This window comes from Chiloscyllium punctatum, chromosome 36 (genome assembly GCF_047496795.1).
Source record: "Chiloscyllium punctatum isolate Juve2018m chromosome 36, sChiPun1.3, whole genome shotgun sequence".
NCBI classification, from domain to species: domain Eukaryota; kingdom Metazoa; phylum Chordata; class Chondrichthyes; order Orectolobiformes; family Hemiscylliidae; genus Chiloscyllium; species Chiloscyllium punctatum.
Genome location: NC_092774.1, coordinates 60,342,385 through 60,363,815, shown reverse-complemented (window position 1 = coordinate 60,363,815; position 21,431 = coordinate 60,342,385). Strand labels below are relative to the sequence as shown.

General features: G+C 46.9%; 7 non-coding genes across 7 annotated transcripts; all 7 read right to left on the bottom strand.

The window, feature by feature from the left end:
• Nucleotides 1–780: 780 nt before the first annotated feature.
• trnan-guu (transfer RNA asparagine (anticodon GUU)) lies at nt 781–854 on the bottom strand. The gene has a single exon. It is a non-coding gene; the product is annotated as a tRNA-Asn (tRNA).
• A 3,286-nt stretch (nt 855–4,140) lies between these two features.
• On the bottom strand, nt 4,141–4,214 carry trnan-guu (transfer RNA asparagine (anticodon GUU)). Its single transcript has one exon. It is a non-coding gene; the product is annotated as a tRNA-Asn (tRNA).
• Nucleotides 4,215–7,500: 3,286 nt separating this feature from the next.
• On the bottom strand, nt 7,501–7,574 carry trnan-guu (transfer RNA asparagine (anticodon GUU)). The gene has a single exon. It is a non-coding gene; the product is annotated as a tRNA-Asn (tRNA).
• Nucleotides 7,575–10,860: 3,286 nt separating this feature from the next.
• Nucleotides 10,861–10,934, bottom strand: trnan-guu (transfer RNA asparagine (anticodon GUU)). Its single transcript has one exon. It is a non-coding gene; the product is annotated as a tRNA-Asn (tRNA).
• Nucleotides 10,935–14,220: 3,286 nt separating this feature from the next.
• On the bottom strand, nt 14,221–14,294 carry trnan-guu (transfer RNA asparagine (anticodon GUU)). Its single transcript has one exon. It is a non-coding gene; the product is annotated as a tRNA-Asn (tRNA).
• A 3,286-nt stretch (nt 14,295–17,580) lies between these two features.
• On the bottom strand, nt 17,581–17,654 carry trnan-guu (transfer RNA asparagine (anticodon GUU)). The gene has a single exon. It is a non-coding gene; the product is annotated as a tRNA-Asn (tRNA).
• Nucleotides 17,655–20,940: 3,286 nt separating this feature from the next.
• trnan-guu (transfer RNA asparagine (anticodon GUU)) lies at nt 20,941–21,014 on the bottom strand. Its single transcript has one exon. It is a non-coding gene; the product is annotated as a tRNA-Asn (tRNA).
• Nucleotides 21,015–21,431: the final 417 nt, after the last annotated feature.

The window sequence follows — 21,431 nt, the reverse complement described above, 5'->3', positions numbered from 1 at the left end:
GTGCCTGCTTCATTTCGATCACGATTTCAAGCACCTCACTGTTCTAGTCTCATTTCCAAACACTTTGCTCATAGCCTCAAAAGAAGCTCTGCGGGTATCTGCTTGTTCCACCCGAACAGGCAGTGGGTTGCAGATTCCCACCAGTCCCAATTTGAGTGAAATATTTTTCCCCCTCCACTGATTTGAATCTTAAAGAAGAAGCCGGGGAGCAAGCTCCCTTTCTTTTCGACGACATTTCTCATTTTGTACTCGGCAGGGTTCACACCTGCGAGGGGAAACCGCAATGGATTTCATGTACATCGCATTAACCACTCGGCCCACGAATACAGAACCACACTGACAGCTTGACTTCCCAGGCCTGTCTGCCTATGGAGCTGAGAAAGAGTGAATCATCGCAGAGTTTGTTTGAATCCAATCACTACACAGTGATTCGAAAGGGTTAAATATCGGCACATGGTGTTTGCAGATATTTCGGTGTTTCACCCCAAAAGATGAAATGAACTTTCAGTTAGAAATTGCAGGAGGAACTCAGCAGGTCAGGCAACATCTGTGGAAAGAGAATCAGAGGCAACATTTCAAAATTGTGTTTTCACCGACAGGTACTGTCAAACCTGCCTAGTTTCTCTTTTGGTCTCGTCTTCTCAGCAAACGCAGTCCCTTCCGTTAGACATCAATTCAATTCAGAAACCCCTTTGTGGAGAAGATTTCCGTTGGGGGAAAATTTTCCTGACGCCATTAAAAGCGCACAGCTTCGAAGCCAAAGAAGGGCAGCGAACACACCGCCCCTGGGTGGGCTCGAACCACCAACCTCTCGGTTAACAGCCGAACGCGCTGACCAATTGCGCCACAGAGACAGGCGCTGACTTGGGCTGCACCATCGCCTGGTGATTTTATAATTCAGCCTCCCCGCCGAGAATTACAATTGTCGTCTATCAGTTTTACTTTTCCATAATCAAGCCTGGGAGATCTCTTGTGGAGATACCGGGGACAGTCTGCAGACACATCCATGTCACGAGGAACTAGCTTTCTTACTCCGGGGCCGTCGCCCTTCCAGCCTTTCAGTGTTTTGCCTGTTCCCGAGTTCTCTCGTTGGCTCGCAGGGGAGAAGGGGTTTGAATTCATGATGTGCAGGAACGACAATTCTTTCATTGTCTCAGATCAGTTCATGTGCCAAGAACATCAGAGTCAACCTCCCGGCCTCGTCAACAAGGGGACGGTGTCTGGACTGTCTCTGCTCAATCGGACCGGTCATCTTTCATTCTCCTCGAAATCCGCTTCGCAAAGTGTTTCTAAAGGTTCACAAAGCTGGAGACTGGGATTTCTGTGTTGCTTCATGAACATTTGAACATTTTTCCATTTCCTAACTGACAATATTTTGCCAAAATCTCTTCCAATTGTACGCCTTGCCTCATGTCCAGGGATGAGGAATTTCCATTTTGGGGAGACATTCCCAAGGTGGAGAATGTTCGCTTTGGAGCAAAGAAGGAAAACTGGAGATTTCCTGGGGCTGTTGGTCACGATGGAGGAAGAAGCGGTGGGAATGGGCAGTTTAATGATCAGAAGAACCAATTGCCACTGACCAGAGTCAGTTACCAGAGGACAGGGATTGAAGTTCTTGAATGAAAAGCAGCACTTGTGCCTAATAAACACAGAGAATACTGCAGAAAGCCAACGGGTCGAGCAGCATCTGTGGAAAGGGAAACAGAGCTGACGTTGTGAGTCTGGTACGTTGTTTGTTCAGAACCCGAGTTTCCTGCATGGCAATCAATTCCCAGACATGAGAAAACGGGTCTTTATTGAGACGGGTTTTGTGAAGTTTGAGCGATAATGCAACCAACAGGAAGTCATTTAAAATCGCCAGCGAAGAAATCATAGCCAGCAGGTTACCACCCTGGGCGGGGAGCCCCAAAGGATCTCTACGCCAACACCTTAAGTGTTCGGCCACAACTACACGCCCAAAGTTGTGGTCTAAACTTTCTCATGGAATAGTTCTAACAGGAAAGGTGAGTATTGGGATTGTCCTGTCCGCGCCATAGCCCCAACGGTTCCTGTTGCCCTGGATTTGATCAGGACAGAGGAGGCTGATGGGAGATCGAATTGAACTACACACATTGATGAGAGATAGAGCGGCTGGGAAGGATCCATTCCCATGCGTAGAGAGATTAATAATCAGGGCCGAAAATAAGGAGCCACTTCAAGAAATTTGGGGTTCATTCAGCAAAGCTAATGTAAGACTGTTCACAGAAAATTGTGATGAAAGTCTCTCGAGTTATTTTGATGAGAAGTGTTGATGATGCTAATACAATCGATAGGATGAACGTAGATTGGTAAATGTATTTGGTGACAGTTCTGTTCTAGCCCTGTGAGCGAAACCTGGATCTGAAGGAGTAGAAGGGACATTAACAACATCGATCTGAAATTGGACACGTGACAAGGAACAGAGCCATCATGAACAGTTGGCTTTTGAACTGGAGAAGGTTTCTCGTGAAATTCGCTTGAGGCTTGAGGTATGCAAGGTCAAGATAATTTAGGTAAAACACGGAAACGCTATCCTCATTAGCAGACAGTGAAAGGATTACAAGACACAAATTAAACATTTTCGACAAGTGATACAGGGGACTGGGAAGATAAGTATTATAAACTGTGAACAGCAAAGTTCTGGAGCACAACACATACATTCAAAGACCGAAAACATCCAGGTCCTGATTAATCAGATTGCATTGTAGTGCATGTTTGCAAAACATCCACTTGCAATGTCCTAGAAAAGAGTGACAAAACCCATCCCTGTCAGCCCAGGATAGAAAATCCGAAGGGATGAACGTTTGCTGATTTTCTGAAGATTCACAGAGCTTGGACTGGGTTTTGGTGATTGTTTCTTTTCCACTCCCAGGAGCCGCAGTGTTTGAGGCGTTGAGTTGGGGAGAATAAAATGTGCCCGTGAGCAGCATGTGGGGCTATTTCAGCTTCCCCTCATATGACTGCGCTGTGAGTTGACTCAGATGTTCTCAGGGACATTTACTGACGCGAGACAGTGAAAGGATTCTCATTCCCGCAGATCGGGAATTCAAACCGTATGCCGGCTACAGGACAATGAGAAAGATTAATTGGGGTGTGTGAAGAAGCTGTGAGCTGCATTTCAAACAGGGAGGTGGAGTCAGATGCATCATCCATTGGCCCCGGCCCTGTGCGTATCTCACGCCACCATGCTGCAGAGTTCTGACGTTAGCACGGACATGCGCAGCAATGGGTTCATTCACAAGGCGAACAACCAAAGATAATCACCGTCACTGATTCCCTTCCACAGGCCCAACTTGGTGAAGCAGTATCTTTCACTGGCAAAGGAAACACCCTTGTCCTCAGGTGCCTGCTTCATTTCGATCACGATTTCAAGCACCTCACTCTTCTAGTCTCATTTCCAAACACTTTGCTCATAGCCTCAAAAGAAGCTCTGCGGGTATCTGCTTGTTCCACCCGAACAGGCAGTGGGTTGCAGATTCCCACCAGTCCCAATTTGAGTGAAATATTTTTCCCCCTCCACTGATTTGAATCTTAAAGAAGAAGCCGGGGAGCAAGCTCCCTTTCTTTTCGACGACATTTCTCATTTTGTACTCGGCAGGGTTCACACCTGCGAGGGGAAACCGCAATGGATTTCATGTACATCGCATTAACCACTCGGCCCACGAATACAGAACCACACTGACAGCTTGACTTCCCAGGCCTGTCTGCCTATGGAGCTGAGAAAGAGTGAATCATCGCAGAGTTTGTTTGAATCCAATCACTACACAGTGATTCGAAAGGGTTAAATATCGGCACATGGTGTTTGCAGATATTTCGGTGTTTCACCCCAAAAGATGAAATGAACTTTCAGTTAGAAATTGCAGGAGGAACTCAGCAGGTCAGGCAACATCTGTGGAAAGAGAATCAGAGGCAACATTTCAAAATTGTGTTTTCACCGACAGGTACTGTCAAACCTGCCTAGTTTCTCTTTTGGTCTCGTCTTCTCAGCAAACGCAGTCCCTTCCGTTAGACATCAATTCAATTCAGAAACCCCTTTGTGGAGAAGATTTCCGTTGGGGGAAAATTTTCCTGACGCCATTAAAAGCGCACAGCTTCGAAGCCAAAGAAGGGCAGCGAACACACCGCCCCTGGGTGGGCTCGAACCACCAACCTCTCGGTTAACAGCCGAACGCGCTGACCAATTGCGCCACAGAGACAGGCGCTGACTTGGGCTGCACCATCGCCTGGTGATTTTATAATTCAGCCTCCCCGCCGAGAATTACAATTGTCGTCTATCAGTTTTACTTTTCCATAATCAAGCCTGGGAGATCTCTTGTGGAGATACCGGGGACAGTCTGCAGACACATCCATGTCACGAGGAACTAGCTTTCTTACTCCGGGGCCGTCGCCCTTCCAGCCTTTCAGTGTTTTGCCTGTTCCCGAGTTCTCTCGTTGGCTCGCAGGGGAGAAGGGGTTTGAATTCATGATGTGCAGGAACGACAATTCTTTCATTGTCTCAGATCAGTTCATGTGCCAAGAACATCAGAGTCAACCTCCCGGCCTCGTCAACAAGGGGACGGTGTCTGGACTGTCTCTGCTCAATCGGACCGGTCATCTTTCATTCTCCTCGAAATCCGCTTCGCAAAGTGTTTCTAAAGGTTCACAAAGCTGGAGACTGGGATTTCTGTGTTGCTTCATGAACATTTGAACATTTTTCCATTTCCTAACTGACAATATTTTGCCAAAATCTCTTCCAATTGTACGCCTTGCCTCATGTCCAGGGATGAGGAATTTCCATTTTGGGGAGACATTCCCAAGGTGGAGAATGTCCGCTTTGGAGCAAAGAAGGAAAACTGGAGATTTCCTGGGGCTGTTGGTCACGATGGAGGAAGAAGCGGTGGGAATGGGCAGTTTAATGATCAGAAGAACCAATTGCCACTGACCAGAGTCAGTTACCAGAGGACAGGGATTGAAGTTCTTGAATGAAAAGCAGCACTTGTGCCTAATAAACACAGAGAATACTGCAGAAAGCCAACGGGTCGAGCAGCATCTGTGGAAAGGGAAACAGAGCTGACGTTGTGAGTCTGGTACGTTGTTTGTTCAGAACCCGAGTTTCCTGCATGGCAATCAATTCCCAGACATGAGAAAACGGGTCTTTATTGAGACGGGTTTTGTGAAGTTTGAGCGATAATGCAACCAACAGGAAGTCATTTAAAATCGCCAGCGAAGAAATCATAGCCAGCAGGTTACCACCCTGGGCGGGGAGCCCCAAAGGATCTCTACGCCAACACCTTAAGTGTTCGGCCACAACTACACGCCCAAAGTTGTGGTCTAAACTTTCTCATGGAATAGTTCTAACAGGAAAGGTGAGTATTGGGATTGTCCTGTCCGCGCCATAGCCCCAACGGTTCCTGTTGCCCTGGATTTGATCAGGACAGAGGAGGCTGATGGGAGATCGAATTGAACTACACACATTGATGAGAGATAGAGCGGCTGGGAAGGATCCATTCCCATGCGTAGAGAGATTAATAATCAGGGCCGAAAATAAGGAGCCACTTCAAGAAATTTGGGGTTCATTCAGCAAAGCTAATGTATGACTGTTCACAGAAAATTGTGATGAAAGTCTCTCGAGTTATTTTGATGAGAAGTGTTGATGATGCTAATACAATCGATAGGATGAACGTAGATTGGTAAATGTATTTGGTGACAGTTCTGTTCTAGCCCTGTGAGCGAAACCTGGATCTGAAGGAGTAGAAGGGACATTAACAACATCGATCTGAAATTGGACACGTGACAAGGAACAGAGCCATCATGAACAGTTGGCTTTTGAACTGGAGAAGGTTTCTCGTGAAATTCGCTTGAGGCTTGAGGTATGCAAGGTCAAGATAATTTAGGTAAAACACGGAAACGCTATCCTCATTAGCAGACAGTGAAAGGATTACAAGACACAAATTAAACATTTTCGACAAGTGATACAGGGGACTGGGAAGATAAGTATTATAAACTGTGAACAGCAAAGTTCTGGAGCACAACACATACATTCAAAGACCGAAAACATCCAGGTCCTGATTAATCAGATTGCATTGTAGTGCATGTTTGCAAAACATCCACTTGCAATGTCCTAGAAAAGAGTGACAAAACCCATCCCTGTCAGCCCAGGATAGAAAATCCGAAGGGATGAACGTTTGCTGATTTTCTGAAGATTCACAGAGCTTGGACTGGGTTTTGGTGATTGTTTCTTTTCCACTCCCAGGAGCCGCAGTGTTTGAGGCGTTGAGTTGGGGAGAATAAAATGTGCCCGTGAGCAGCATGTGGGGCTATTTCAGCTTCCCCTCATATGACTGCGCTGTGAGTTGACTCAGATGTTCTCAGGGACATTTACTGACGCGAGACAGTGAAAGGATTCTCATTCCCGCAGATCGGGAATTCAAACCGTATGCCGGCTACAGGACAATGAGAAAGATTAATTGGGGTGTGTGAAGAAGCTGTGAGCTGCATTTCAAACAGGGAGGTGGAGTCAGATGCATCATCCATTGGCCCCGGCCCTGTGCGTATCTCACGCCACCATGCTGCAGAGTTCTGACGTTAGCACGGACATGCGCAGCAATGGGTTCATTCACAAGGCGAACAACCAAAGATAATCACCGTCACTGATTCCCTTCCACAGGCCCAACTTGGTGAAGCAGTATCTTTCACTGGCAAAGGAAACACCCTTGTCCTCAGGTGCCTGCTTCATTTCGATCACGATTTCAAGCACCTCACTCTTCTAGTCTCATTTCCAAACACTTTGCTCATAGCCTCAAAAGAAGCTCTGCGGGTATCTGCTTGTTCCACCCGAACAGGCAGTGGGTTGCAGATTCCCACCAGTCCCAATTTGAGTGAAATATTTTTCCCCCTCCACTGATTTGAATCTTAAAGAAGAAGCCGGGGAGCAAGCTCCCTTTCTTTTCGACGACATTTCTCATTTTGTACTCGGCAGGGTTCACACCTGCGAGGGGAAACCGCAATGGATTTCATGTACATCGCATTAACCACTCGGCCCACGAATACAGAACCACACTGACAGCTTGACTTCCCAGGCCTGTCTGCCTATGGAGCTGAGAAAGAGTGAATCATCGCAGAGTTTGTTTGAATCCAATCACTACACAGTGATTCGAAAGGGTTAAATATCGGCACATGGTGTTTGCAGATATTTCGGTGTTTCACCCCAAAAGATGAAATGAACTTTCAGTTAGAAATTGCAGGAGGAACTCAGCAGGTCAGGCAACATCTGTGGAAAGAGAATCAGAGGCAACATTTCAAAATTGTGTTTTCACCGACAGGTACTGTCAAACCTGCCTAGTTTCTCTTTTGGTCTCGTCTTCTCAGCAAACGCAGTCCCTTCCGTTAGACATCAATTCAATTCAGAAACCCCTTTGTGGAGAAGATTTCCGTTGGGGGAAAATTTTCCTGACGCCATTAAAAGCGCACAGCTTCGAAGCCAAAGAAGGGCAGCGAACACACCGCCCCTGGGTGGGCTCGAACCACCAACCTCTCGGTTAACAGCCGAACGCGCTGACCAATTGCGCCACAGAGACAGGCGCTGACTTGGGCTGCACCATCGCCTGGTGATTTTATAATTCAGCCTCCCCGCCGAGAATTACAATTGTCGTCTATCAGTTTTACTTTTCCATAATCAAGCCTGGGAGATCTCTTGTGGAGATACCGGGGACAGTCTGCAGACACATCCATGTCACGAGGAACTAGCTTTCTTACTCCGGGGCCGTCGCCCTTCCAGCCTTTCAGTGTTTTGCCTGTTCCCGAGTTCTCTCGTTGGCTCGCAGGGGAGAAGGGGTTTGAATTCATGATGTGCAGGAACGACAATTCTTTCATTGTCTCAGATCAGTTCATGTGCCAAGAACATCAGAGTCAACCTCCCGGCCTCGTCAACAAGGGGACGGTGTCTGGACTGTCTCTGCTCAATCGGACCGGTCATCTTTCATTCTCCTCGAAATCCGCTTCGCAAAGTGTTTCTAAAGGTTCACAAAGCTGGAGACTGGGATTTCTGTGTTGCTTCATGAACATTTGAACATTTTTCCATTTCCTAACTGACAATATTTTGCCAAAATCTCTTCCAATTGTACGCCTTGCCTCATGTCCAGGGATGAGGAATTTCCATTTTGGGGAGACATTCCCAAGGTGGAGAATGTTCGCTTTGGAGCAAAGAAGGAAAACTGGAGATTTCCTGGGGCTGTTGGTCACGATGGAGGAAGAAGCGGTGGGAATGGGCAGTTTAATGATCAGAAGAACCAATTGCCACTGACCAGAGTCAGTTACCAGAGGACAGGGATTGAAGTTCTTGAATGAAAAGCAGCACTTGTGCCTAATAAACACAGAGAATACTGCAGAAAGCCAACGGGTCGAGCAGCATCTGTGGAAAGGGAAACAGAGCTGACGTTGTGAGTCTGGTACGTTGTTTGTTCAGAACCCGAGTTTCCTGCATGGCAATCAATTCCCAGACATGAGAAAACGGGTCTTTATTGAGACGGGTTTTGTGAAGTTTGAGCGATAATGCAACCAACAGGAAGTCATTTAAAATCGCCAGCGAAGAAATCATAGCCAGCAGGTTACCACCCTGGGCGGGGAGCCCCAAAGGATCTCTACGCCAACACCTTAAGTGTTCGGCCACAACTACACGCCCAAAGTTGTGGTCTAAACTTTCTCATGGAATAGTTCTAACAGGAAAGGTGAGTATTGGGATTGTCCTGTCCGCGCCATAGCCCCAACGGTTCCTGTTGCCCTGGATTTGATCAGGACAGAGGAGGCTGATGGGAGATCGAATTGAACTACACACATTGATGAGAGATAGAGCGGCTGGGAAGGATCCATTCCCATGCGTAGAGAGATTAATAATCAGGGCCGAAAATAAGGAGCCACTTCAAGAAATTTGGGGTTCATTCAGCAAAGCTAATGTATGACTGTTCACAGAAAATTGTGATGAAAGTCTCTCGAGTTATTTTGATGAGAAGTGTTGATGATGCTAATACAATCGATAGGATGAACGTAGATTGGTAAATGTATTTGGTGACAGTTCTGTTCTAGCCCTGTGAGCGAAACCTGGATCTGAAGGAGTAGAAGGGACATTAACAACATCGATCTGAAATTGGACACGTGACAAGGAACAGAGCCATCATGAACAGTTGGCTTTTGAACTGGAGAAGGTTTCTCGTGAAATTCGCTTGAGGCTTGAGGTATGCAAGGTCAAGATAATTTAGGTAAAACACGGAAACGCTATCCTCATTAGCAGACAGTGAAAGGATTACAAGACACAAATTAAACATTTTCGACAAGTGATACAGGGGACTGGGAAGATAAGTATTATAAACTGTGAACAGCAAAGTTCTGGAGCACAACACATACATTCAAAGACCGAAAACATCCAGGTCCTGATTAATCAGATTGCATTGTAGTGCATGTTTGCAAAACATCCACTTGCAATGTCCTAGAAAAGAGTGACAAAACCCATCCCTGTCAGCCCAGGATAGAAAATCCGAAGGGATGAACGTTTGCTGATTTTCTGAAGATTCACAGAGCTTGGACTGGGTTTTGGTGATTGTTTCTTTTCCACTCCCAGGAGCCGCAGTGTTTGAGGCGTTGAGTTGGGGAGAATAAAATGTGCCCGTGAGCAGCATGTGGGGCTATTTCAGCTTCCCCTCATATGACTGCGCTGTGAGTTGACTCAGATGTTCTCAGGGACATTTACTGACGCGAGACAGTGAAAGGATTCTCATTCCCGCAGATCGGGAATTCAAACCGTATGCCGGCTACAGGACAATGAGAAAGATTAATTGGGGTGTGTGAAGAAGCTGTGAGCTGCATTTCAAACAGGGAGGTGGAGTCAGATGCATCATCCATTGGCCCCGGCCCTGTGCGTATCTCACGCCACCATGCTGCAGAGTTCTGACGTTAGCACGGACATGCGCAGCAATGGGTTCATTCACAAGGCGAACAACCAAAGATAATCACCGTCACTGATTCCCTTCCACAGGCCCAACTTGGTGAAGCAGTATCTTTCACTGGCAAAGGAAACACCCTTGTCCTCAGGTGCCTGCTTCATTTCGATCACGATTTCAAGCACCTCACTCTTCTAGTCTCATTTCCAAACACTTTGCTCATAGCCTCAAAAGAAGCTCTGCGGGTATCTGCTTGTTCCACCCGAACAGGCAGTGGGTTGCAGATTCCCACCAGTCCCAATTTGAGTGAAATATTTTTCCCCCTCCACTGATTTGAATCTTAAAGAAGAAGCCGGGGAGCAAGCTCCCTTTCTTTTCGACGACATTTCTCATTTTGTACTCGGCAGGGTTCACACCTGCGAGGGGAAACCGCAATGGATTTCATGTACATCGCATTAACCACTCGGCCCACGAATACAGAACCACACTGACAGCTTGACTTCCCAGGCCTGTCTGCCTATGGAGCTGAGAAAGAGTGAATCATCGCAGAGTTTGTTTGAATCCAATCACTACACAGTGATTCGAAAGGGTTAAATATCGGCACATGGTGTTTGCAGATATTTCGGTGTTTCACCCCAAAAGATGAAATGAACTTTCAGTTAGAAATTGCAGGAGGAACTCAGCAGGTCAGGCAACATCTGTGGAAAGAGAATCAGAGGCAACATTTCAAAATTGTGTTTTCACCGACAGGTACTGTCAAACCTGCCTAGTTTCTCTTTTGGTCTCGTCTTCTCAGCAAACGCAGTCCCTTCCGTTAGACATCAATTCAATTCAGAAACCCCTTTGTGGAGAAGATTTCCGTTGGGGGAAAATTTTCCTGACGCCATTAAAAGCGCACAGCTTCGAAGCCAAAGAAGGGCAGCGAACACACCGCCCCTGGGTGGGCTCGAACCACCAACCTTTCGGTTAACAGCCGAACGCGCTGACCAATTGCGCCACAGAGACAGGCGCTGACTTGGGCTGCACCATCGCCTGGTGATTTTATACTTCAGCCTCCCCGCCGAGAATTACAATTGTCGTCTATCAGTTTTACTTTTCCATAATCAAGCCTGGGAGATCTCTTGTGGAGATACCGGGGACAGTCTGCAGACACATCCATGTCACGAGGAACTAGCTTTCTTACTCCGGGGCCGTCGCCCTTCCAGCCTTTCAGTGTTTTGCCTGTTCCCGAGTTCTCTCGTTGGCTCGCAGGGGAGAAGGGGTTTGAATTCATGATGTGCAGGAACGACAATTCTTTCATTGTCTCAGATCAGTTCATGTGCCAAGAACATCAGAGTCAACCTCCCGGCCTCGTCAACAAGGGGACGGTGTCTGGACTGTCTCTGCTCAATCGGACCGGTCATCTTTCATTCTCCTCGAAATCCGCTTCGCAAAGTGTTTCTAAAGGTTCACAAAGCTGGAGACTGGGATTTCTGTGTTGCTTCATGAACATTTGAACATTTTTCCATTTCCTAACTGACAATATTTTGCCAAAATCTCTTCCAATTGTACGCCTTGCCTCATGTCCAGGGATGAGGAATTTCCATTTTGGGGAGACATTCCCAAGATGGAGAATGTTCGCTTTGGAGCAAAGAAGGAAAACTGGAGATTTCCTGGGGCTGTTGGTCACGATGGAGGAAGAAGCGGTGGGAATGGGCAGTTTAATGATCAGAAGAACCAATTGCCACTGACCAGAGTCAGTTACCAGAGGACAGGGATTGAAGTTCTTGAATGAAAAGCAGCACTTGTGCCTAATAAACACAGAGAATACTGCAGAAAGCCAACGGGTCGAGCAGCATCTGTGGAAAGGGAAACAGAGCTGACGTTGTGAGTCTGGTACGTTGTTTGTTCAGAACCCGAGTTTCCTGCATGGCAATCAATTCCCAGACATGAGAAAACGGGTCTTTATTGAGACGGGTTTTGTGAAGTTTGAGCGATAATGCAACCAACAGGAAGTCATTTAAAATCGCCAGCGAAGAAATCATAGCCAGCAGGTTACCACCCTGGGCGGGGAGCCCCAAAGGATCTCTACGCCAACACCTTAAGTGTTCGGCCACAACTACACGCCCAAAGTTGTGGTCTAAACTTTCTCATGGAATAGTTCTAACAGGAAAGGTGAGTATTGGGATTGTCCTGTCCGCGCCATAGCCCCAACGGTTCCTGTTGCCCTGGATTTGATCAGGACAGAGGAGGCTGATGGGAGATCGAATTGAACTACACACATTGATGAGAGATAGAGCGGCTGGGAAGGATCCATTCCCATGCGTAGAGAGATTAATAATCAGGGCCGAAAATAAGGAGCCACTTCAAGAAATTTGGGGTTCATTCAGCAAAGCTAATGTATGACTGTTCACAGAAAATTGTGATGAAAGTCTCTCGAGTTATTTTGATGAGAAGTGTTGATGATGCTAATACAATCGATAGGATGAACGTAGATTGGTAAATGTATTTGGTGACAGTTCTGTTCTAGCCCTGTGAGCGAAACCTGGATCTGAAGGAGTAGAAGGGACATTAACAACATCGATCTGAAATTGGACACGTGACAAGGAACAGAGCCATCATGAACAGTTGGCTTTTGAACTGGAGAAGGTTTCTCGTGAAATTCGCTTGAGGCTTGAGGTATGCAAGGTCAAGATAATTTAGGTAAAACACGGAAACGCTATCCTCATTAGCAGACAGTGAAAGGATTACAAGACACAAATTAAACATTTTCGACAAGTGATACAGGGGACTGGGAAGATAAGTATTATAAACTGTGAACAGCAAAGTTCTGGAGCACAACACATACATTCAAAGACCGAAAACATCCAGGTCCTGATTAATCAGATTGCATTGTAGTGCATGTTTGCAAAACATCCACTTGCAATGTCCTACAAAAGAGTGACAAAACCCATCCCTGTCAGCCCAGGATAGAAAATCCGAAGGGATGAACGTTTGCTGATTTTCTGAAGATTCACAGAGCTTGGACTGGGTTTTGGTGATTGTTTCTTTTCCACTCCCAGGAGCCGCAGTGTTTGAGGCGTTGAGTTGGGGAGAATAAAATGTGCCCGTGAGCAGCATGTGGGGCTATTTCAGCTTCCCCTCATATGACTGCGCTGTGAGTTGACTCAGATGTTCTCAGGGACATTTACTGACGCGAGACAGTGAAAGGATTCTCATTCCCGCAGATCGGGAATTCAAACCGTATGCCGGCTACAGGACAATGAGAAAGATTAATTGGGGTGTGTGAAGAAGCTGTGAGCTGCATTTCAAACAGGGAGGTGGAGTCAGATGCATCATCCATTGGCCCCGGCCCTGTGCGTATCTCACGCCACCATGCTGCAGAGTTCTGACGTTAGCACGGACATGCGCAGCAATGGGTTCATTCACAAGGCGAACAACCAAAGATAATCACCGTCACTGATTCCCTTCCACAGGCCCAACTTGGTGAAGCAGTATCTTTCACTGGCAAAGGAAACACCCTTGTCCTCAGGTGCCTGCTTCATTTCGATCACGATTTCAAGCACCTCACTCTTCTAGTCTCATTTCCAAACACTTTGCTCATAGCCTCAAAAGAAGCTCTGCGGGTATCTGCTTGTTCCACCCGAACAGGCAGTGGGTTGCAGATTCCCACCAGTCCCAATTTGAGTGAAATATTTTTCCCCCTCCACTGATTTGAATCTTAAAGAAGAAGCCGGGGAGCAAGCTCCCTTTCTTTTCGACGACATTTCTCATTTTGTACTCGGCAGGGTTCACACCTGCGAGGGGAAACCGCAATGGATTTCATGTACATCGCATTAACCACTCGGCCCACGAATACAGAACCACACTGACAGCTTGACTTCCCAGGCCTGTCTGCCTATGGAGCTGAGAAAGAGTGAATCATCGCAGAGTTTGTTTGAATCCAATCACTTCACAGTGATTCGAAAGGGTTAAATATCGGCACATGGTGTTTGCAGATATTTCGGTGTTTCACCCCAAAAGATGAAATGAACTTTCAGTTAGAAATTGCAGGAGGAACTCAGCAGGTCAGGCAACATCTGTGGAAAGAGAATCAGAGGCAACATTTCAAAATTGTGTTTTCACCGACAGGTACTGTCAAACCTGCCTAGTTTCTCTTTTGGTCTCGTCTTCTCAGCAAACGCAGTCCCTTCCGTTAGACATCAATTCAATTCAGAAACCCCTTTGTGGAGAAGATTTCCGTTGGGGGAAAATTTTCCTGACGCCATTAAAAGCGCACAGCTTCGAAGCCAAAGAAGGGCAGCGAACACACCGCCCCTGGGTGGGCTCGAACCACCAACCTCTCGGTTAACAGCCGAACGCGCTGACCAAATGCGCCACAGAGACAGGCGCTGACTTGGGCTGCACCATCGCCTGGTGATTTTATACTTCAGCCTCCCCGCCGAGAATTACAATTGTCGTCTATCAGTTTTACTTTTCCATTATCAAGCCTGGGAGATCTCTTGTGGAGATACCGGGGACAGTCTGCAGACACATCCATGTCACGAGGAACTAGCTTTCTTACTCCGGGGCCGTCGCCCTTCCAGCCTTTCAGTGTTTTGCCTGTTCCCGAGTTCTCTCGTTGGCTCGCAGGGGAGAAGGGGTTTGAATTCATGATGTGCAGGAACGACAATTCTTTCATTGTCTCAGATCAGTTCATGTGCCAAGAACATCAGAGTCAACCTCCCGGCCTCGTCAACAAGGGGACGGTGTCTGGACTGTCTCTGCTCAATCGGACCGGTCATCTTTCATTCTCCTCGAAATCCGCTTCGCAAAGTGTTTCTAAAGGTTCACAAAGCTGGAGACTGGGATTTCTGTGTTGCTTCATGAACATTTGAACATTTTTCCATTTCCTAACTGACAATATTTTGCCAAAATCTCTTCCAATTGTACGCCTTGCCTCATGTCCAGGGATGAGGAATTTCCATTTTGGGGAGACATTCCCAAGATGGAGAATGTTCGCTTTGGAGCAAAGAAGGAAAACTGGAGATTTCCTGGGGCTGTTGGTCACGATGGAGGAAGAAGCGGTGGGAATGGGCAGTTTAATGATCAGAAGAACCAATTGCCACTGACCAGAGTCAGTTACCAGAGGACAGGGATTGAAGTTCTTGAATGAAAAGCAGCACTTGTGCCTAATAAACACAGAGAATACTGCAGAAAGCCAACGGGTCGAGCAGCATCTGTGGAAAGGGAAACAGAGCTGACGTTGTGAGTCTGGTACGTTGTTTGTTCAGAACCCGAGTTTCCTGCATGGCAATCAATTCCCAGACATGAGAAAACGGGTCTTTATTGAGACGGGTTTTGTGAAGTTTGAGCGATAATGCAACCAACAGGAAGTCATTTAAAATCGCCAGCGAAGAAATCATAGCCAGCAGGTTACCACCCTGGGCGGGGAGCCCCAAAGGATCTCTACGCCAACACCTTAAGTGTTCGGCCACAACTACACGCCCAAAGTTGTGGTCTAAACTTTCTCATGGAATAGTTCTAACAGGAAAGGTGAGTATTGGCATTGTCCTGTCCGCGCCATAGCCCCAACGGTTCCTGTTGCCCTGGATTTGATCAGGACAGAGGAGGCTGATGGGAGATCGAATTGAACTACACACATTGATGAGAGATAGAGCGGCTGGGAAGGATCCATTCCCATGCGTAGAGAGATTAATAATCAGGGCCGAAAATAAGGAGCCACTTCAAGAAATTTGGGGTTCATTCAGCAAAGCTAATGTATGACTGTTCACAGAAAATTGTGATGAAAGTCTCTCGAGTTATTTTGATGAGAAGTGTTGATGATGCTAATACAATCGATAGGATGAACGTAGATTGGTAAATGTATTTGGTGACAGTTCTGTTCTAGCCCTGTGAGCGAAACCTGGATCTGAAGGAGTAGAAGGGACATTAACAACATCGATCTGAAATTGGACACGTGACAAGGAACAGAGCCATCATGAACAGTTGGCTTTTGAACTGGAGAAGGTTTCTCGTGAAATTCGCTTGAGGCTTGAGGTATGCAAGGTCAAGATAATTTAGGTAAAACACGGAAACGCTATCCTCATTAGCAGACAGTGAAAGGATTACAAGACACAAATTAAACATTTTCGACAAGTGATACAGGGGACTGGGAAGATAAGTATTATAAACTGTGAACAGCAAAGTTCTGGAGCACAACACATACATTCAAAGACCGAAAACATCCAGGTCCTGATTAATCAGATTGCATTGTAGTGCATGTTTGCAAAACATCCACTTGCAATGTCCTAGAAAAGAGTGACAAAACCCATCCCTGTCAGCCCAGGATAGAAAATCCGAAGGGATGAACGTTTGCTGATTTTCTGAAGATTCACAGAGCTTGGACTGGGTTTTGGTGATTGTTTCTTTTCCACTCCCAGGAGCCGCAGTGTTTGAGGCGTTGAGTTGGGGAGAATAAAATGTGCCCGTGAGCAGCATGTGGGGCTATTTCAGCTTCCCCTCATATGACTGCGCTGTGAGTTGACTCAGATGTTCTCAGGGACATTTACTGACGCGAGACAGTGAAAGGATTCTCATTCCCGCAGATCGGGAATTCAAACCGTATGCCGGCTACAGGACAATGAGAAAGATTAATTGGGGTGTGTGAAGAAGCTGTGAGCTGCATTTCAAACAGGGAGGTGGAGTCAGATGCATCATCCATTGGCCCCGGCCCTGTGCGTATCTCACGCCACCATGCTGCAGAGTTCTGACGTTAGCACGGACATGCGCAGCAATGGGTTCATTCACAAGGCGAACAACCAAAGATAATCACCGTCACTGATTCCCTTCCACAGGCCCAACTTGGTGAAGCAGTATCTTTCACTGGCAAAGGAAACACCCTTGTCCTCAGGTGCCTGCTTCATTTCGATCACGATTTCAAGCACCTCACTCTTCTAGTCTCATTTCCAAACACTTTGCTCATAGCCTCAAAAGAAGCTCTGCGGGTATCTGCTTGTTCCACCCGAACAGGCAGTGGGTTGCAGATTCCCACCAGTCCCAATTTGAGTGAAATATTTTTCCCCCTCCACTGATTTGAATCTTAAAGAAGAAGCCGGGGAGCAAGCTCCCTTTCTTTTCGACGACATTTCTCATTTTGTACTCGGCAGGGTTCACACCTGCGAGGGGAAACCGCAATGGATTTCATGTACATCGCATTAACCACTCGGCCCACGAATACAGAACCACACTGACAGCTTGACTTCCCAGGCCTGTCTGCCTATGGAGCTGAGAAAGAGTGAATCATCGCAGAGTTTGTTTGAATCCAATCACTTCACAGTGATTCGAAAGGGTTAAATATCGGCACATGGTGTTTGCAGATATTTCGGTGTTTCACCCCAAAAGATGAAATGAACTTTCAGTTAGAAATTGCAGGAGGAACTCAGCAGGTCAGGCAACATCTGTGGAAAGAGAATCAGAGGCAACATTTCAAAATTGTGTTTTCACCGACAGGTACTGTCAAACCTGCCTAGTTTCTCTTTTGGTCTCGTCTTCTCAGCAAACGCAGTCCCTTCCGTTAGACATCAATTCAATTCAGAAACCCCTTTGTGGAGAAGATTTCCGTTGGGGGAAAATTTTCCTGACGCCATTAAAAGCGCACAGCTTCGAAGCCAAAGAAGGGCAGCGAACACACCGCCCCTGGGTGGGCTCGAACCACCAACCTTTCGGTTAACAGCCGAACGCGCTGACCAATTGCGCCACAGAGACAGGCGCTGACTTGGGCTGCACCATCGCCTGGTGATTTTATACTTCAGCCTCCCCGCCGAGAATTACAATTGTCGTCTATCAGTTTTACTTTTCCATAATCAAGCCTGGGAGATCTCTTGTGGAGATACCGGGGACAGTCTGCAGACACATCCATGTCACGAGGAACTAGCTTTCTTACTCCGGGGCCGTCGCCCTTCCAGCCTTTCAGTGTTTTGCCTGTTCCCGAGTTCTCTCGTTGGCTCGCAGGGGAGAAGGGGTTTGAATTCATGATGTGCAGGAACGACAATTCTTTCATTGTCTCAGATCAGTTCATGTGCCAAGAACATCAGAGTCAACCTCCCGGCCTCGTCAACAAGGGGACGGTGTCTGGACTGTCTCTGCTCAATCGGACCGGTCATCTTTCATTCTCCTCGAAATCCGCTTCGCAAAGTGTTTCTAAAGGTTCACAAAGCTGGAGACTGGGATTTCTGTGTTGCTTCATGAACATTTGAACATTTTTCCATTTCCTAACTGACAATATTTTGCCAAAATCTCTTCCAATTGTACGCCTTGCCTCATGTCCAGGGATGAGGAATTTCCATTTTGGGGAGACATTCCCAAGATGGAGAATGTTCGCTTTGGAGCAAAGAAGGAAAACTGGAGATTTCCTGGGGCTGTTGGTCACGATGGAGGAAGAAGCGGTGGGAATGGGCAGTTTAATGATCAGAAGAACCAATTGCCACTGACCAGAGTCAGTTACCAGAGGACAGGGATTGAAGTTCTTGAATGAAAAGCAGCACTTGTGCCTAATAAACACAGAGAATACTGCAGAAAGCCAACGGGTCGAGCAGCATCTGTGGAAAGGGAAACAGAGCTGACGTTGTGAGTCTGGTACGTTGTTTGTTCAGAACCCGAGTTTCCTGCATGGCAATCAATTCCCAGACATGAGAAAACGGGTCTTTATTGAGACGGGTTTTGTGAAGTTTGAGCGATAATGCAACCAACAGGAAGTCATTTAAAATCGCCAGCGAAGAAATCATAGCCAGCAGGTTACCACCCTGGGCGGGGAGCCCCAAAGGATCTCTACGCCAACACCTTAAGTGTTCGGCCACAACTACACGCCCAAAGTTGTGGTCTAAACTTTCTCATGGAATAGTTCTAACAGGAAAGGTGAGTATTGGGATTGTCCTGTCCGCGCCATAGCCCCAACGGTTCCTGTTGCCCTGGATTTGATCAGGACAGAGGAGGCTGATGGGAGATCGAATTGAACTACACACATTGATGAGAGATAGAGCGGCTGGGAAGGATCCATTCCCATGCGTAGAGAGATTAATAATCAGGGCCGAAAATAAGGAGCCACTTCAAGAAATTTGGGGTTCATTCAGCAAAGCTAATGTATGACTGTTCACAGAAAATTGTGATGAAAGTCTCTCGAGTTATTTTGATGAGAAGTGTTGATGATGCTAATACAATCGATAGGATGAACGTAGATTGGTAAATGTATTTGGTGACAGTTCTGTTCTAGCCCTGTGAGCGAAACCTGGATCTGAAGGAGTAGAAGGGACATTAACAACATCGATCTGAAATTGGACACGTGACAAGGAACAGAGCCATCATGAACAGTTGGCTTTTGAACTGGAGAAGGTTTCTCGTGAAATTCGCTTGAGGCTTGAGGTATGCAAGGTCAAGATAATTTAGGTAAAACACGGAAACGCTATCCTCATTAGCAGACAGTGAAAGGATTACAAGACACAAATTAAACATTTTCGACAAGTGATACAGGGGACTGGGAAGATAAGTATTATAAACTGTGAACAGCAAAGTTCTGGAGCACAACACATACATTCAAAGACCGAAAACATCCAGGTCCTGATTAATCAGATTGCATTGTAGTGCATGTTTGCAAAACATCCACTTGCAATGTCCTACAAAAGAGTGACAAAACCCATCCCTGTCAGCCCAGGATAGAAAATCCGAAGGGATGAACGTTTGCTGATTTTCTGAAGATTCACAGAGCTTGGACTGGGTTTTGGTGATTGTTTCTTTTCCACTCCCAGGAGCCGCAGTGTTTGAGGCGTTGAGTTGGGGAGAATAAAATGTGCCCGTGAGCAGCATGTGGGGCTATTTCAGCTTCCCCTCATATGACTGCGCTGTGAGTTGACTCAGATGTTCTCAGGGACATTTACTGACGCGAGACAGTGAAAGGATTCTCATTCCCGCAGATCGGGAATTCAAACCGTATGCCGGCTACAGGACAATGAGAAAGATTAATTGGGGTGTGTGAAGAAGCTGTGAGCTGCATTTCAAACAGGGAGGTGGAGTCAGATGCATCATCCATTGGCCCCGGCCCTGTGCGTATCTCACGCCACCATGCTGCAGAGTTCTGACGTTAGCACGGACATGCGCAGCAATGGGTTCATTCACAAGGCGAACAACCAAAGATAATCACCGTCACTGATTCCCTTCCACAGGCCCAACTTGGTGAAGCAGTATCTTTCACTGGCAAAGGAAACACCCTTGTCCTCAGGTGCCTGCTTCATTTCGATCACGATTTCAAGCACCTCACTCTTCTAGTCTCATTTCCAAACACTTTGCTCATAGCCTCAAAAGAAGCTCTGCGGGTATCTGCTTGTTCCACCCGAACAGGCAGTGGGTTGCAGATTCCCACCAGTCCCAATTTGAGTGAAATATTTTTCCCCCTCCACTGATTTGAATCTTAAAGAAGAAGCCGGGGAGCAAGCTCCCTTTCTTTTCGACGACATTTCTCATTTTGTACTCGGCAGGGTTCACACCTGCGAGGGGAAACCGCAATGGATTTCATGTACATCGCATTAACCACTCGGCCCACGAATACAGAACCACACTGACAGCTTGACTTCCCAGGCCTGTCTGCCTATGGAGCTGAGAAAGAGTGAATCATCGCAGAGTTTGTTTGAATCCAATCACTTCACAGTGATTCGAAAGGGTTAAATATCGGCACATGGTGTTTGCAGATATTTCGGTGTTTCACCCCAAAAGATGAAATGAACTTTCAGTTAGAAATTGCAGGAGGAACTCAGCAGGTCAGGCAACATCTGTGGAAAGAGAATCAGAGGCAACATTTCAAAATTGTGTTTTCACCGACAGGTACTGTCAAACCTGCCTAGTTTCTCTTTTGGTCTCGTCTTCTCAGCAAACGCAGTCCCTTCCGTTAGACATCAATTCAATTCAGAAACCCCTTTGTGGAGAAGATTTCCGTTGGGGGAAAATTTTCCTGACGCCATTAAAAGCGCACAGCTTCGAAGCCAAAGAAGGGCAGCGAACACACCGCCCCTGGGTGGGCTCGAACCACCAACCTCTCGGTTAACAGCCGAACGCGCTGACCAAATGCGCCACAGAGACAGGCGCTGACTTGGGCTGCACCATCGCCTGGTGATTTTATACTTCAGCCTCCCCGCCGAGAATTACAATTGTCGTCTATCAGTTTTACTTTTCCATTATCAAGCCTGGGAGATCTCTTGTGGAGATACCGGGGACAGTCTGCAGACACATCCATGTCACGAGGAACTAGCTTTCTTACTCCGGGGCCGTCGCCCTTCCAGCCTTTCAGTGTTTTGCCTGTTCCCGAGTTCTCTCGTTGGCTCGCAGGGGAGAAGGGGTTTGAATTCATGATGTGCAGGAACGACAATTCTTTCATTGTCTCAGATCAGTTCATGTGCCAAGAACATCAGAGTCAACCTCCCGGCCTCGTCAACAAGGGGACGGTGTCTGGACTGTCTCTGCTCAATCGGACCGGTCATCTTTCATTCTCCTCGAAAT